We start from the raw sequence: 16,005 nt of genomic DNA on the forward strand, positions 1-16,005 counted from the left end.
TGTCCTGGTGGAATAAGATTTATACACGTTGGTATTTACTCCAGCAACTCCCAGTACCTGCTTGAGCCACTAGAGATAGTTTAGCTCGTCACCCGACCATGAGGTTTCTTGTGGCTGACCCATAAGGCTTTTTCCTCTCCCTCGGTATTCCTTATTGTGTCGATGTAGATCTCTAAGTGGGTCATGACACATAAAACGTGGTTCAGGTGGGTATGCCCGGAATTTCATGACTGGACCTGATGTTCCTGGTCTGTTTGGCCCGCCCTTGAATGGGAAATGTGACACTATCTGGTGTTATAACCATGTTGTCCAATCGCAGTAGATGGGAGAACTGGCTCTTTGTGTTGAGGTAAAGCCACCAGCATGTCCATCTTCAGGGTAGGCTGTTCCAGGGTGAGTGACCTGGCTGGTGATCATCCCCTAAGGTATGTCAGGATTTCACTGACATCCCAATTTGGGTGTACCTATTTCTGGGGAATGGATTGAATATACCTCTCCTGTATCTGATCACCAGTGAGTGGTACCCTTTACCCTGTTTTCGTGGTGCCCAAGTTGAGTAGGCTGACAGAACATTTCCTTCATTGTGGTAAAGACCTGCCAGGAGCTCCAGTACAGTTTTTGGTGTAGTTGAATGTGTAGTTCCTGTTTTGGAACAGTTTCCCATTTCTTGATGTTCCTCAGGTATGTTCCCTAGGATATGCAACGGAATGCTGTCATCATGTTGATAGTGCTGCTGATCCAAGCACAGCAATGGTCTTCCCAATTCTGCAATTCTTTTAATGACCATGTCGAGGACCACTGGGAACCATGCCTGTGGACTTAGTCCACTGTAATTTGCGTAGTACCCGACTGATGAAGCGGTAGTACCTATTGAAGAGGGAGAAGGAAGGGAGAACATAGAGATTAGATTCCCCCCCACCCCTCAATACGCGGGAATGTATCCATCGCTGCTGCCTTGAGATTGGTTTCATGCGACATAGGTTAGTACGTGGCGATTTAATTGTATATAAGGAAATCGATATCTGGTGTCCATATTGCTTAGTAATTTCAGCAAATATTTTTGGTTTAAATATTTGTTTACAGCATTTAGCTCACCTGATAGGTAAGTTACTGATGGTCAAACATGTTTGACGACATACGGTTACCAATTGTTAATAAATTGTCACCTAATATCGATGTTCTCCGCCCAAGTGGTTTGGTATATGCCACCACTGTGATGTTGTTAATTTATAAACGAACATGCAAAATGGTGCATTACTGAGCAAATGCTTCACTAGAAGTAAGTAATTTACTATATAACACGTTTAAGTCAATTCGCATTGGCACTAAGTATTACAAGCTTAGTAACTCATCAGGACACATAAGATGTTACTCAAAACAGGTGGAAGTGTACAACCATAATCCTTCCTATGCAGATAAATTCCATGATAACACTCCAGATTAGTCCATTTGCCCCCATATTACAGGTATGGAGATAGTTTGAACACTAGTATCTCAGCTCATAGGAAAGGTACAATGTTCAGTAGCTGGTAATGCTGCTACTATCCCAATTACTTTGCCACGTAGTTGATTGGAGGTTAAATGTTACCATAACTGATAGTCTTAATGAATACCAGATAGACAATGTTGTGGATGGTCAACGTAAATATCTGGATATATGACAGAGCCCGCTAAATAAGTTAGTAGCTAAAGCAGCTAATAAGCTATATCCAAGGATAGTCTGTCGTTAATATGTAGACATGCCATGACGGAATGTTTCTTAAGTGTCAGGGCTGGTTGATTCTGGAATAGCTTCGACTTAAATGCCAATTCAATACTCAAATCAAGTTTATTTGTCACATACCCACGCGAGATGTGCAGTGAATGAAAATGGCAATGCTCATCATGGTTACCCCATCCAGGTAATTGTGGTATATCCGAATTGGTGGCAAGATATTAATTCTATTCCCCTTGTATATATTTTTTGGTATATAACTACCAAGAGTGATAGCTTCCTAACCAGGCGTGATTCACCCACCCCTTGTTAGTACAACCCTTCACCTTTATGTGATGGTAGGAACCATACTTATCTGTCTTCATTGTTGTTTTCTTCAGTTTCTGGTTCCTTGTTCTTGTAGGGACGATGTTTGTTGGGGGGTGGCGCATTTTCCATGGGGCCTGCTGTGGGCCCTGGCCTAAAAGGCTTATGGGATTGGCATGCAGGCCCCGAGCTTTCACCAGTACCATGAGGCAGACGCCCCTGGTGGACGCATAGAGATACTGCTGTCTGGTTTAGTGTGGTGCTCATTCCAGACTCTGCCCTCTTGTGCCGAATAGTTTGAACCCTTCGTCCAGTTTTTTAGGACTGGTTTGGTAAGTGCCAGGTAGCAGGATCTGTGGTTGTGAGATCGGCGTTCTCATAGTCCTGTTAATTTCATAGATTGAGGGCAGGTTTGTGACTTCCCTTGAGAAGTTGAACAGTAGGGTCAGGTGTTTTGCCATACTACCCTGCCCTTCTGGAATGAGCAGGTGGACATGGATAGCCGACGTCAGGGTATCAAATGCAATTTTGAGATATTTGGGTTAAATGCGCTGCTCAATGTATCCCCCAATAATGGCGGGCACTTTGAGTAAATGCAATTTAGGGGAGGCGTGATGAAACCAATGCCTCATGGCTACCTGTCTTGGAGAGGTTTTTTGGAAAAGACAGGTAGTAGGCTGGCCATCAGTTAAGACTGAAAGCCATCTTGCTCGTGGTGAAACCACGTAGCGGCCACACCCAGCAGCTCTTCCTGTTCAAAGCATACTCCCGATGTTGTTCAGCCAGTGCCCCTCTTCTTGACCAGCCCAGCTCTGGTCGCCAAAGCTGTCCTCGGATGAGGAGAAAGCAATGGCCAGTGCACGAGGCACTGTGGAGGGAGTGCCTGAACTCCCTCTGCGAAACTGCTCCTCACGAAGCAAGTCTCGCTGGAGCTTATGCTCCACGAGCCGCTCCATGCGGCTCATGCGGCTGTCTCTGCCCTAAGCGGGCGGTGAGACGTCCCCGTCCGACGAATCGGATACCACCGACCGGATGTCTTGACATCTAGCCCGCTGCTCAGGCGCTAGCGGAACTGGGCTCGGCTCGGTGTCGGGGATGGCGGAGCGCTGGAGACGCCTGTCTGCTGGAGCCGAGCTGAGGACAGGTTTCTTGGAGAGTCTTGTTCCTTAAACTGTAGCGGGAGCGCCTGACTCTCGCTGTGCCTCTGGACTGGAAACCGGCGCAGCTCTGTCTGTGGACCGCAGCGTGTGCGGTCCTGTGCCGTCTCTCCCCCTTCCGCGAATGGAACACTCCTTCCCCGGAGTCCAAGGGGGGCCGCTTGCGTCTGGACTGGCACCGGCGCAGCTCCCTGTCCGTGGACCGCAGCATGTGCGGTCCTGTGCCGTCTCTCCCCCTTCCGCGAATGGAACACTCCTTCCCCGGAGTCCAACGGGGGCCGCTTGTGTCTGCTGCTTTGCTCCACATGGAGCAACAAACAGATGCGAGTCGCTGGTTAAACGGAAGGTAAGTACTTACCTAAAGCTTCCTCTTTCAGGCTTGTAGCGGGAGCGCCTGACTCCCGCCTGCCGCTGTTGCCTGCTGAAATGCAATGCCGCGCATGCGTGCTGAGCGGGCTCTTCACGGAATCACTCACGTGACTCCGAAGTAAAATCATACAGCAGACCTCACCTGGGCAGTACATAAATGTCAGAAGGTACTGCAGACGCTGGTTTAAACCGAAGATGGACACAAAAAGCTGGAGTAACTCAGACCGCATCTCTGGAGAAAAGGAATACGTTACGTTTTGGGTCGAGACCTTTCTTCAGACATTTCAACAATTTTTGGTGCTGACAAAGTTACAAAGGTTTACTGAACGGTCCTACCTACTACCGAAGATAGACGCAAAAAAGCTTGAGTAACTCAGCGGGACAGGCAGCATCTCTGGAGAGAAGGTATGGCTGATGTACACAAAAAGATGGAGTAACTCAGGCAGCATTTCTGGAGAGTCTGAAGAAGGGTCTCGACCTTAACCGTCACCCATTCCTTCTCTCCAGAGATGCTGCCTGCTTGCTGAGTTACTCCAGCATTGTGTGTCTGTCTCCTCACTCTCAACACGAGCGGGTCCTGTCGATGCCGGTGTCTCAGGGCTGAGTTTGGAATCTGCGGTGGGCAAGCCGGGCCTGCTGGAAGGCTTGGCCCCACTCACCAGGACATGAGGATTAATAGAGTGGAGAGATTTTAAAATGCACATTCTCATTTTCAATGTAGGAACAAAGAACTGGTGGTTAATACACAAAAGGACATAAAGTGCTGGATAACTCAGCAAGTTAGGCAGCATGGCTGGAGTTTGCAGCAGTGTGAAGAAGGCTTGATCCGAAACGTAGGTTTGCCAACTGTCCCATATTAGCAAAGACATCCTGTATATTGGGCTAAGGTACACAAAAATGCTGGAGAAACTCAGCGGGTGCAGCAGCATCTATGGAGCGAAGGAAATAGGCGACGTTTCGGGCCGAAACCCTTCTTCAGACCCAACTGTATATTGTGCTAAGGTACACAAAATTGCTGGAGAAACTCAGCGGGTGCAGCAGCATCTATGGAGCGAAGGAAATAGGCGACGTTTCGGGCTGAAACCCTTTTTCAGACTGATGGGGGGTGGGGGGGAGAAGGAAGGAAAAGGGGAGGAGGAGGAGGAGGAGGAGGAGCCCGAGGGCGGGCGGATGGGAGGGTGGGAGGAGACAGCTAGAGGGTTAAGGAAGGGGAGGAGACATCAAGGGCTAGCAAAATTGGGAGAATTCAATGTTAATGCCATCCGGACGCAAGGTCCCCAGACGGAATATGAGGGCTATAATGTATATTGGGCTAAATTGGTTTGTCCCATACAGGACCAACCTTGTCCCGTATTTGACTGGTACTACTCGGGTCGAGGGGACTGTCGGGTGGGAGCGCCGCGTCCGGCCTCACCTCACCCGTCTTGACGTAGTGCAGCCCATGGAGTGCAGCAGCAGTGACTCGCCCGTCTTAGAGTGCAGCAGCAGTGGCTTCGGACCTTTGCTTACCGCCGACACCACCACCCCTCTACTCATGGCCAATCATCAGTTCATGAGTTGGATGGGGTGTTGGACTTTGTGCGTGACGTCGCGCGCAAAGTCCGGCGCCCGGGCCAAAACTCCCCTGGCTGGGCTTTGTGTGCAGTCCAGCACCCGGGCCAACTCATCATTCACCCAGCCACAGCAGAGTCAGTCAACTAATTGCCGTTGGGAATTTGTCCCTTATTTTGACCTTTTGTCCCTTATTTGGGAGTGAGAAAGTTGGCAACCCTACTGAAACGCCTCCTATCCAAGTTCTCCAGAGATGCTGCAAGAACAGCACTTTACTCCAGCACTTCGTGTTCTTCTCGTTTTCAAATCCCTTTGTAACCTCCAGCAGCTCCAACCCTCTGAGACGTCCATAGTCTTAATGTCTGGCCTTCTGAGCAAGTCTGCCTAGAACTGTCTTTGCCTTTCTAGCTCCAAGATTATGGATTTTCCTTGCTATTCTTCCTTGCACTTTCATCACACTTCCTTCCTTTAAGTTGCATCTAAAAAGTGCCTCGGACTAATAAAATGAAAGTTTGAATAGCGCTGTGTGATAATTGTTCCTGTAATGTGCTTGGTTAGGTTTAACTATGGCATAGGTACTATAAAAATTATGAATGCTCACAAGTTCATGTGATAGTAGAATTAGGCCATTCGGCCCATCAAGTCTATTCTGCCATTCAATGATGGCTGATCTATCACTCCTAACCCCATTCTACTGCCTTCTCTCCATAACCTCTGACACTTGTACTAATCAAGAATCTGTCTATCTCTGCCTTAAATATATCCACTTGCTTTGCCTCCACAGCCTTCTGTGACAAATAATTCCACAAACCCTTCTTCTCACTGCAAAAACTCCATCTTCTGGCCAACTTGCCCACGGCGACCAACAAGTCCCATCTACACTAGTTCCCCTCCCTGTGTTTGGCCCATATCCCTCAAAAACTATCCTATCCATGTACATGTCCAAGTATTTCTTAAATGATTGAGTTTGAGTTTGTTGTCACGTGCACCGAGGTACAGTGAAAATCTTTTGCTACCTGCTAACCTGTCAGCAGAAAGACAATACCTAATTATAATCCTAGCCATCCGCAGTGTCCAGGTACATGATAAAGGGGATAACGTGAATAACGTTTTGTGCAAGATAAAGCAAGTAAAGTCCAATCAAAGATATTCTAAGAGTCTCTCATGAGGTAGATGGTAGTTTAGGACTGCTCTCTGCTTGTGGTAGGATGGTTCAGTTGCCTGATAACAGCTGGGAGGAAATTGTCCCTGAACCTGGATGTGAACGTTTTCACACTTCTATACCTTTTGCCCAGTGGGAGAGGGGAGAAGAGGGAGTGGCCAGGGTGCGACTCATCCTTGATTATGCTGGTGGCCCTGCCCAGGCAGCATGAAGTATAAATGGTCAATGGAAGGGAGATTGGTTTGTGTGAAGGTTTGGGCTGTGTTCACAATCCTCTGCAATTTCTTATGGTCTTGGATGGAGCTGTTCCCAAACCATGCTGTGATGGATCCTGATAAAATGCTTTCTACGGACCATCTGTAGAAGTTGGTGAGAGTTGTTGGGGACATGAGGAGCTTCCTAAGCCTTCTAAGGAAGTGGAAGCCTTGGTGTGATAGTACCTGTCTCAACTATATCCTCCAGTAGCTTGTTCCATGTACCCATCACCCTTTGTGTAAAAAAAGTTGCCCTTCAAATTCCTATTAAATGGCATAATTCTGTTCCGATAACTTATGAACATGAGTTCTAATCCTCTGTCACATGTAGGACACCAGGAAAAATCAGAACATTTTGCTTAAGGGTCTTCTGCAAATCCTGTGTGCTGCCAACTGACATTTACGTAACTATTGATGGAGTCTATCCAATTTTGTATTTAATGTCTTTAGCCAGCTGTGACTCTGGGAGGTCCAAATGGAAATTTCATTTCTCTGTGGCAATGATGGTATGTGATGACAAATACAACTCAATGCCTGCATACAATAAAAAACAAAGGAGAAAATAACTTGCATTCGTATAGCATCTTTTGTGACACCAAGATGTGTTGAAGCACTTTACAACCAATGCAGTATTTTTCGAGGTATGTTTCCCTGTTACGATGTAGGGGAAAAAATAACCTAGGTTATTTGTAAAACAAGTTTAAGCTGAGGGATGAATATTGAACAGGACACAACAGAGAATCCTTCAACATAATTCCCTGGGACTTGAAAGGTCAGTTTAATTCTTCATCTGAAAGACTGCATGGGATTTACTGAACCACCCATGAGGTGTTGTTAAAACATGGAGTCATATCTGGTAGGGGGGCACAAGAGATTGCAGATGCTGGAATCTACACCAATAAAACGTAGAGCTGCTGGTGGAGCTCAGCGGGTCAGGTCAGACAGACAGAGATAGACAGATTCTTGATTAGTACCGGTGTCAGAGGTTATGGGGAGAAGGCAGAAGAATGGGGTTAGGAGGGAGAGATAGATCAGCCATGATTGAATGGCTGAGTAGACTTGACGGGCCAAATGGCCTAATTCTACTCCTATCACTTACGGCCTTATGACAGAGATCCCATGCCCTATGCCCCATTGAAACAAGAGTAGGGCATAGTTATTGGCAGGGAGGATAGACGGGGTAGAAGCAATGAACTGCGGATTCAAGAAGGGAAAAGAACCCTTCGGAATCAGTCTGAAGAAGGGTCTTAACCAGGGCCAGCTTAATGCATGGGCACGCTGGGCAGTTGCTCGGGACCCCACAAGCATAGGGTTCCCATGCTAATCTATGTATTGTAGAACATGAAAACGGAGAAGAACATCGCAAGTGCATGACGGCATATTTGATTCAGCATAAAGAAACCGGAAGTGTAGGGGCCCCAGTGCATGGCTTTGCCCGGGGGCCTATAATGCTGTTAAGACGTCCCTGATCTCGACCCATAACATTGCCTATCTACGTTCTCCTGAGATGCTGCCCGACTTGCTGCGCTACTCCAGTACTCTGTCTTTTTCAGGGTAGACAGAGTGTGGGCAGACCAATTTCCCTCCAGGGATGAATAAAGTTTTATCATATCGTATCGTATCATGTTAGAAGTGGCTACAATAGTTATAAAAGTGTGTCCATGCAGACTGGACTGACAATAGGCATATGAGTGGAATTGTACATCAGTTAATCTCATTCTGGTAGATTTAAAAAAGTAAAAATATCAACAACTTAAAGAGAAAGTCGAAACCTGAGCTTGCATTAATGTACGGAGTATGTCAAATAAGACTTGTAAAGAGAATGTATTACAGGAGTTGACAGATTGGTCATCTTAGGGTTGAATGGCTACAATCAATGGGAAAGCTATTTGAAAAGACATATATTGTTCAGAAAAGGAAGTAGTGTACCAATACAGTACGCAAACTTCAATACTGAAACACAGGTGAGAAAGGACATACAAAAGAAGAGGGCAGACACAAAATCTCTTTGGGCAGAATTAATAGATGCTAACAGATGTAATCTCTTTTAAGGGATGTGCTGCAGACAGTCCAGAGTGAAAGAAATGATCTGGAACTATGGAAAGAGATAAGGTTGGCGACTGGTGGGAGACCAACCACATACAAATGGAGATTTCAGTTTAGACTGGGACAATAACACATCTATTGGTAAAACAGAAGGGATTACTTGAGTTTATGGAAGACTGTTCCATGAATCAATTTGTAAACAAGCCAGGGGGTGAAAACATCCTGGATTTGATTAATGGGGAAGATCAAATCTCTAGTGTAAGTACGGGCGAGGCTCGAGTCACCAGCAGTTGTAATGTGATCACAATCCACCTAAGGACAACTCAAGCCAACTTGGAGTGAAGAGGAATTGGAGAGTTCACTCAAGGTGATTGTGAATGTAATGGATCAATGTGCTCCTGTGGAATATATCAATGCACGCAGAACAATGGATCAATGTGTCCCGATTCCAGTAAAGATATTGTGGTTAAGGCACACATGCCTGGTTGAAGGGAACTTCCAAGTACAAGAGTCCAGAGTCAAGAGTCAAAAGGTTTTATTGTCATATGTCCGAGAGAGAACAATGAAATCCTTATGCAGCAGCACAACAGAATATGTAAGCATAGTACGCTACAAACAATACAATAAAAAGTTCACAGATTCACTGTATATATATGTGTGTGGGTGTGTATATGTATATGGCAAGTATATGTGTGTGTATATATAGGTAGACACAAAATGCTGGAGTAACTCAGCGGGTCAGGCAGCATCTCTGGAGAGAATAGGTGACATTTCGGGTCGAGATCCATCTTCAGACTGATGTCAGGGGAGGGGGCGGGACAAAGATAGAATGTGTGTGTATATATATATAGATGTATATGTGCATGCATATATATGTATATACACACACACACGCACAGGGGTAGGGACTATAAAACCCGGAAGTGTTGTGCTTCAGTCAGTCTCTGCAAGATGGGGGAAGTGAGAGGGTCACGGCTCTCAGTCTGAGCTGTGAATAACACTGAACACATGTCTACTAAACTGTGAATGTGGTTTTACTGACCTTGAGTGCCCTTAATGTGGTTTGAAAATGAAAATATGGTTGGTTTGAAGTAAAAGCACTGCAAATGGTTGGGAGGGGGGCTTTGGGTTGAAGTAAAAAGTACTGCAAATGGTTGTTTGGGTGGTTTGTTTTGAAGTAAAAAGCGCTGCAAATGGTTGTTTGAGGGTTTTGGGTTGAAGTAAAAAGCACTGCAAATGGTTGTTCGGGGGTTTTGGGTTGAAGTAAAAAAAGCCCACTACAAATGGTTGTTCGGAGGTTTTGGGTTGAAGTAGAAAGCACTGCAAATGGTTGTTTGGGGGTTTGGGTTCAAGTAAAAAGCACTGCAAATGGTTGTTTGGTCAAACTTGACAACTTCCTGTTTGCATTGTATATTGATTTTAGATAAAACGCTACCACTTACGGCTGTGATTTTTGGCCATCTTACTCAATCCCCCTCCGCTCATCAGGTGCAGAGGATTCTTCCCATCAATGAAAAATAAAAGTGTTATTAGTGTTTAAAAAATGTTGAGAATCTCTCTCCTGTCAATCACGCCAAGAAGGCAACACCTTTTCAGTCCACAACCCCCATACCAGTGCTCCCGAAAGACCCCCCCCCCCCCCCCACTGACCAACAATATTGGAATTGGTGGAGAGGTGGAATATTGCGTCGGAGGACCAGCCCTCCCGTGTGAACATGGGACCCAACGGGTCCCACTTAGTCTAGTATATATATATATATATATACTGTATGTATGTGTGTGTGTGAATGCATATATAGATGCACATAAAAACAAACAATAATAGTGCAAAAAGACTAAACCAATGCCCACAAATCTATGTAGTTTTCTATGAACTACCATGTAGTTCAGAGCTCATTTGGAGGTTGTAGTGTTTAATAGCCTGATTGCTCTAGGGATATCCAGTCAAAATATCCAAATGTAAAACCAGTTAAAATATAAACTTCACGAGGCAAATGATTCTTCAAGAAAAAATTGAAAATATTAATGAATCAAATAAATAAGTACTTTATATACTTGTATCATTTTGTCTAGCTGCAAAATAATTTGAGTGTACAATTATTTAAAATTTACAAAGTACACAAAAGCATCATGGATCTAGGGTCTGATAGTGCTCAGTCTCAAGTAAAGTAGACTGAAGATCATAAGATCATAGCATATAATTAGGCCATTCGGCCCATTGTGGCTGCTACGTCATTCGATCTTGGCTGATGTATTTTTCGCTTCTCAACCCCATTCTCCTGTCTTCTCCCCATCAACCTTTGATGCCATTACTAATCCAAAATCTATCAATCTCCGTTTTAAAAATACCCATTGACGGCCTCCACAACCATCTGTGGCAATGAATTCCACAGATTCACCACCCTCTGGCTAAAGAAATCCCACCTCATCTCCATTCTAAGATGTTAAACTGTATTTTATGAAGATGTTGAGACAAGTGAACCAAATAGATATTGATCCTTGGCTTTTTACCTCCAACATCCAAGGTAAAGGTGCTCAACAATTGCAAGTTCTTTCTTTCTCTTGAACAAATGGAGCTTGGTTTTCTATTTCATCCAAAGGACAGCACCTCTAATGGACTCCATTTACAATACATTGATTGTCAGCCAAGCATGGGAGTATGCCCCACACACAACCCTTCGGAAAACCAAATTAAGCAGGATGCAATTATCTTTCTCCCCCTCTTTTCTTAGACAGAGGGCCTCCAATGAGGTCGTTGGTAGGTCAGGACAGTTGGTTTTTGGTTGGTGCCAAACTCTAGCTGGTGATAGGCAACTGAACCACCCTATTACCGACTGGAGAGTGGTACTAACCTACCATCAACTTCATGGGAGATTCCCGGACTATCTTTAATTGGACTTTGCTGGACTTTATATTGCATTAAACTTTATTTCCTCTATCCTACAAGATACAAGATACAAGATATATTTATTTGTCACATGTGCCATGTGTCACAGTGAAATGTGATCACCATACAACCATACAATAAAATAAAGAACACAATACACGATAGAGTTCAACATAAAACATTCCCACACAGCAGAATAAAAAGTTTCCCACTGTGAGGGAAGGCACCAAATGCAGTCAACTTCATCGATGTTCACCTGTGATCGGGACCCCGGAGCCCACCGCCCAGCGCTCAGGCCCGCTCGCCGGGATGTTGGAACTCCGAAGTCGGGACTGGAGGCCAACATCAGCGACTTTGACCTCCGAATCGGCCGCATCCCGTATCTGTACACTGTGGACAGCATGATCGTGATCACATATAGATGTTCTGCTGACTGGATAGCACGCAACAAAAATGCTTTACAGTGTACCTCAATGTCATTATTGTTCATTACAAGCAACAATAATGAACTGAACTGAATTAAACTAAAAATTGACATGGAAAGAGTGGGAGAAAGATGATTGTGGGCAAAATAGGTGGAACAAAAGGATGAGAAAAACGGGGCACATTAGTGGGCCGTGCAAGCGCAAGAAGATGAAGGATGATCAAAGGTGCCAGGGGGAGGTGGAGACCTGGCACAAGGGAGTGTTCGCATCAGGAGGATGAACCCTGTGTTACTCTCAAATGACCTTGAGATCAGAAAATGTTTAAGAAGGAACTGCAGATGCTGGAAAATCGAAGTTAGACAAAAATGCTGGAGAAACTCAGAGGGTGAGGCAGCATCTATGGAGCGAAGGAAAGGCAACGTTTCAGGTCGAGACCCTTCTTCAGACTGATGTGAGGATGAGGGGGAGGGGGGGGGGGGAACAAAAAAGGAACAGGCGGAGACAGTGGACTGAGGGAGAGCTGGGTAGGGGAGGAGAAAGTAGGGACTACCTGAAATTGGAGAAGTCAATGTTCATACCGCTGGGGTGTAAACTGCCCAAGCGAAATATGAGGTGCTGCTCCTCCAATTTACGGTGGGCCTCACTCTGGCCATGGAGGAGACCCAGGACAGAAAGGTCGGATTCGGAATGGGAGGGGGAGTTGAAGTGCTGAGCCACCGGGAGATCAGGTTGGTTATTGTGAACCGCGCGGAGGTGTTGGGCGAAGCGATCGCCAAGCCTACGCTTTGTCTCACCGATGTAGAGCAGCTGACATCTAGAGCAGCGGATGCAATAAATGAGGTTGGAGGAGGTGCAGGTGAACTTCTGCCGCACCTGGAAAGACTGCTTGGGTCCTTGAATGGAGGCAAAGGGGGAGGTAAAGCGACAAGTGTAGCATTTCCTGCGGCTGCAAGGGAAAGTGCCCGGAGAGTGGGTGGTTCGGGTGGGAAGGGACAAATTGACCAGGGTTGACCAATTGATCAGAAAATGCAACCCAACACATTCTGGATAATATTGGTTAAATTTAACCTTCCGCTTCAAGGAGACAACTCCGGCAGATACTTAATCGCAGTTGAGCTGTTGGCAAGCTCTCATGGATAGGGAGGGAACAGGGGAAGAATGGTTTACATCTCCTCGTTGCCGTCTTCTAATTTCCGCCGACCCTGATGTATTGTACAGATTATGATACAGAATGAGCGATTCTTACTGTTTTTGATTGTATGCCCAGGAATGTGTACACATCCATTTAAACTATTATGGAAAACTTGGGACCGTGGTTACAGGGAGCTGGCAATGGAAAAACATTTAAAATTATGGTTAGAGGGGGAGAGTTAATGACTTCTGACACAGGGCAGTGTTCTGGAAGACGTCCTAGAGTATTTAAGGTGTGATTGATTGACAAAGAGCCCAGGCCACAGAGTCCAAATTGCCAAGTGAGGCGTGCATTCTGCATCTGATGGGTGGGAGTGTTGCCTATTTTCCCACCCAAGTAAGCCTCAGGCTGATTCACTAAATATGAGCCAGACGTGCACTCTGGAAGATAGTAACATGTAGGAGGAATTTTAACCCCAAAAGCAGGCAGGCTTTGGACTCTGAGTGGAAACATTCAAACAGATTTGAACAGAGGTGGCATGGTGGAGCAGCGGTTGGGTTGCTGCCCTATAGCATCAGTTTCCCGAGTTCGTTCCTGACCACGGTTGCTGTCTGCAGTGAGATTACCGTTCTCCCTGTGAGGCGAGGGTTTTCTCTGGGTGCTCCAGTTTCTTCCCACATTCCAAAGACGTGCAGGTTTGTAGGTTGATTGGCTTCAGTAGAATTGTAAATTGTCCCTTGTGTGTAGGATAGTGCTAGTGTGCAGGGTGATTGCTGGTCTGTGCAGACTTGTTGGGCCGAAGGGCCTGTTTTCATGCTGTAACTCTAAAGTAACGTCTAACGGTCAAGTACCATGTAGTGCCCTTCCAAAGGGCCCTCTTTTGGCTTCAGTGGAGGCATACTTGGTTCAGTGTGAAGGCAAATCGAGCAAGAGTAATGGGAGACTCATTAGTTAGGGTGACAGATGAGAGATACTGTGTCAGCCAAAGATGTTTCCAGGATGGCTGACTGCTCAGGAAAGTCAGTCAAAGTCAATTTTATTCGTCACATGCACCCGAAGGTGCAGTGAAATGAATTTGTCAGCAGCGATACACTTAAAAAGAACACTCAATACACAATAAGATTTAACACAAATATCCACCACAGCATTCCTCACTGCAGTGGAAGGCACAAAGTTCAGCCAGTCCTCCTCCTTTGTTCACTAGTGGTCGGCACCATTAACCCTCCGTAGTCACCACTACGGACGGCCCGATGTACAGGCCCTCTCGTCGAGATGATCCAAACTCCGACGTCGGGACGGTCAAACACACTCCGCGGCTTGGAGGTCCCGAATCGCCACTTTCCTACTGGAGACCGCGGCTTCAGGATGTGATAGGCCGCAGGCCGGCAGTCGGAGCTCTTTTCTGGCAATCCCCGGCAAGGGATCCCAGGCTCCGGATGTTAAGTCCACGCCCGCTCCGTGATGGAAAAGTCTGCACTGCGCCTACTGCTGATGCTCCGGGCCCGACTCCGGGAAAGGCTGCTCCAATCCAAGTTGTTAGGCCGCGAGGGAGGTGACATGGAAAAAGTCGCCTCTCCGTCAAGGAGACGACCAAAAGCGGTACCGCCCTTTCCCCCCCCACCACCCCCTCCCCACCTCCACCACACAAGACACACCAAGTGACACCTAAACTAACATTGGGCACATTAAAAAAAAAACAAAAAGTCAAAATAACGAAGACGCTGCTAGCAGGGCAGCCGACTCGCAGTGCCCTCGCCGACCCCACTGAATTTAGATTGCAGGAGATCCAGGGAGTGCCAGCTAACTGAATGCAGAATTGCCTTCAGGGGAGGAAGCACAGGGCGGTGGTGGAAGATTGTTTTTCAGGCTGGAGGCCTATCACTAATTGTGTATCTCAGGGATCGGTAATGTATATGACATGATTAGTAAATTTGCAGATAACATTAAAATAGATGCATCATAGACAGTGAAGATGGTTATCAGGAGTTTCAGTGGGATCTTGATCAGCTGGGCAAGTGGGCTGAGGAATTGCAAATGGTGTTTAATTCAGATAAGTGTGATGTGCTGCATATTGGGAAAGCATATTCTTCAGAGTGAATAGTAGGGCCCTGAGGAGAGTTCTTGGACACAGGTATCTAAGAGTACAGGTATATAGTGACCTGAAAGTGGCATTAGTAGATAGGGTGGTGAAAAGGGCTTTAGGCACATTGGCCTTCCCAGTCAGGGAATTGAGTGCAGAAGTTGGGAATTGACACATATGGATCGCATGCAGGTAAAGGAGATGAGTTTAACTTGGTATCATGTTCAGCATTGGCATTGTGGGCAACAGATCCTGCTCCTCTGCTGTACTCTTCTCTATTCTATGAGACATTATTTTACAGTTGTACAAGGCATTGGTGAGGACGCCTATCAGAGTATTGTGTTCGGTTTTGGTCACCCTTCTATAGAAAATATGTCATTAAACTTGAAAGAGTGCAGTGAAGATTTATCAGGATGTCACCAAGGCTTAAGTGCCTGAGCTACAGGAAAGCGTTGAATAGGCTAGAACTTTATTCCTTGGAGTTGGAGGCTGAGAGGTGATCTTATATAGATGTATAAAATCATGGGGAATAAATAGGGTAAATGCATAGAGTTTTTTCCCCAGGGTGGGGTGTTGTGACTCGTGAACTGTCACTCGGAGATGGAAGCTGGTTGATATAAAAGTCTTTATTCATCATGAGAAACAATCATTATCTTGAAGACCCTCTCAGTAGAATCTCCAAACTTAAAGTACGAGTTTGTATATATTAAAAACACAAAGACAACAAAAGCAATTTCAATGTCAAATACAGTTTCAATGTCTATAATTACCGACTAAATTCTAACAGTTTGATCACCGACAAATCATTTTGCTGAATTACATATTTACAACGGGAACATATTGTAGCTGCCGAGACAATTCTAAATATTCAAAATACCTTTGCTGGTTCAAAGTAATTTTATGGTTCATTTGCTGTTTCAAA

The sequence above is a fragment of the Amblyraja radiata genome, chromosome 9 (genome assembly GCF_010909765.2).
Source record: "Amblyraja radiata isolate CabotCenter1 chromosome 9, sAmbRad1.1.pri, whole genome shotgun sequence".
NCBI classification, from domain to species: Eukaryota; Metazoa; Chordata; class Chondrichthyes; order Rajiformes; family Rajidae; genus Amblyraja; species Amblyraja radiata.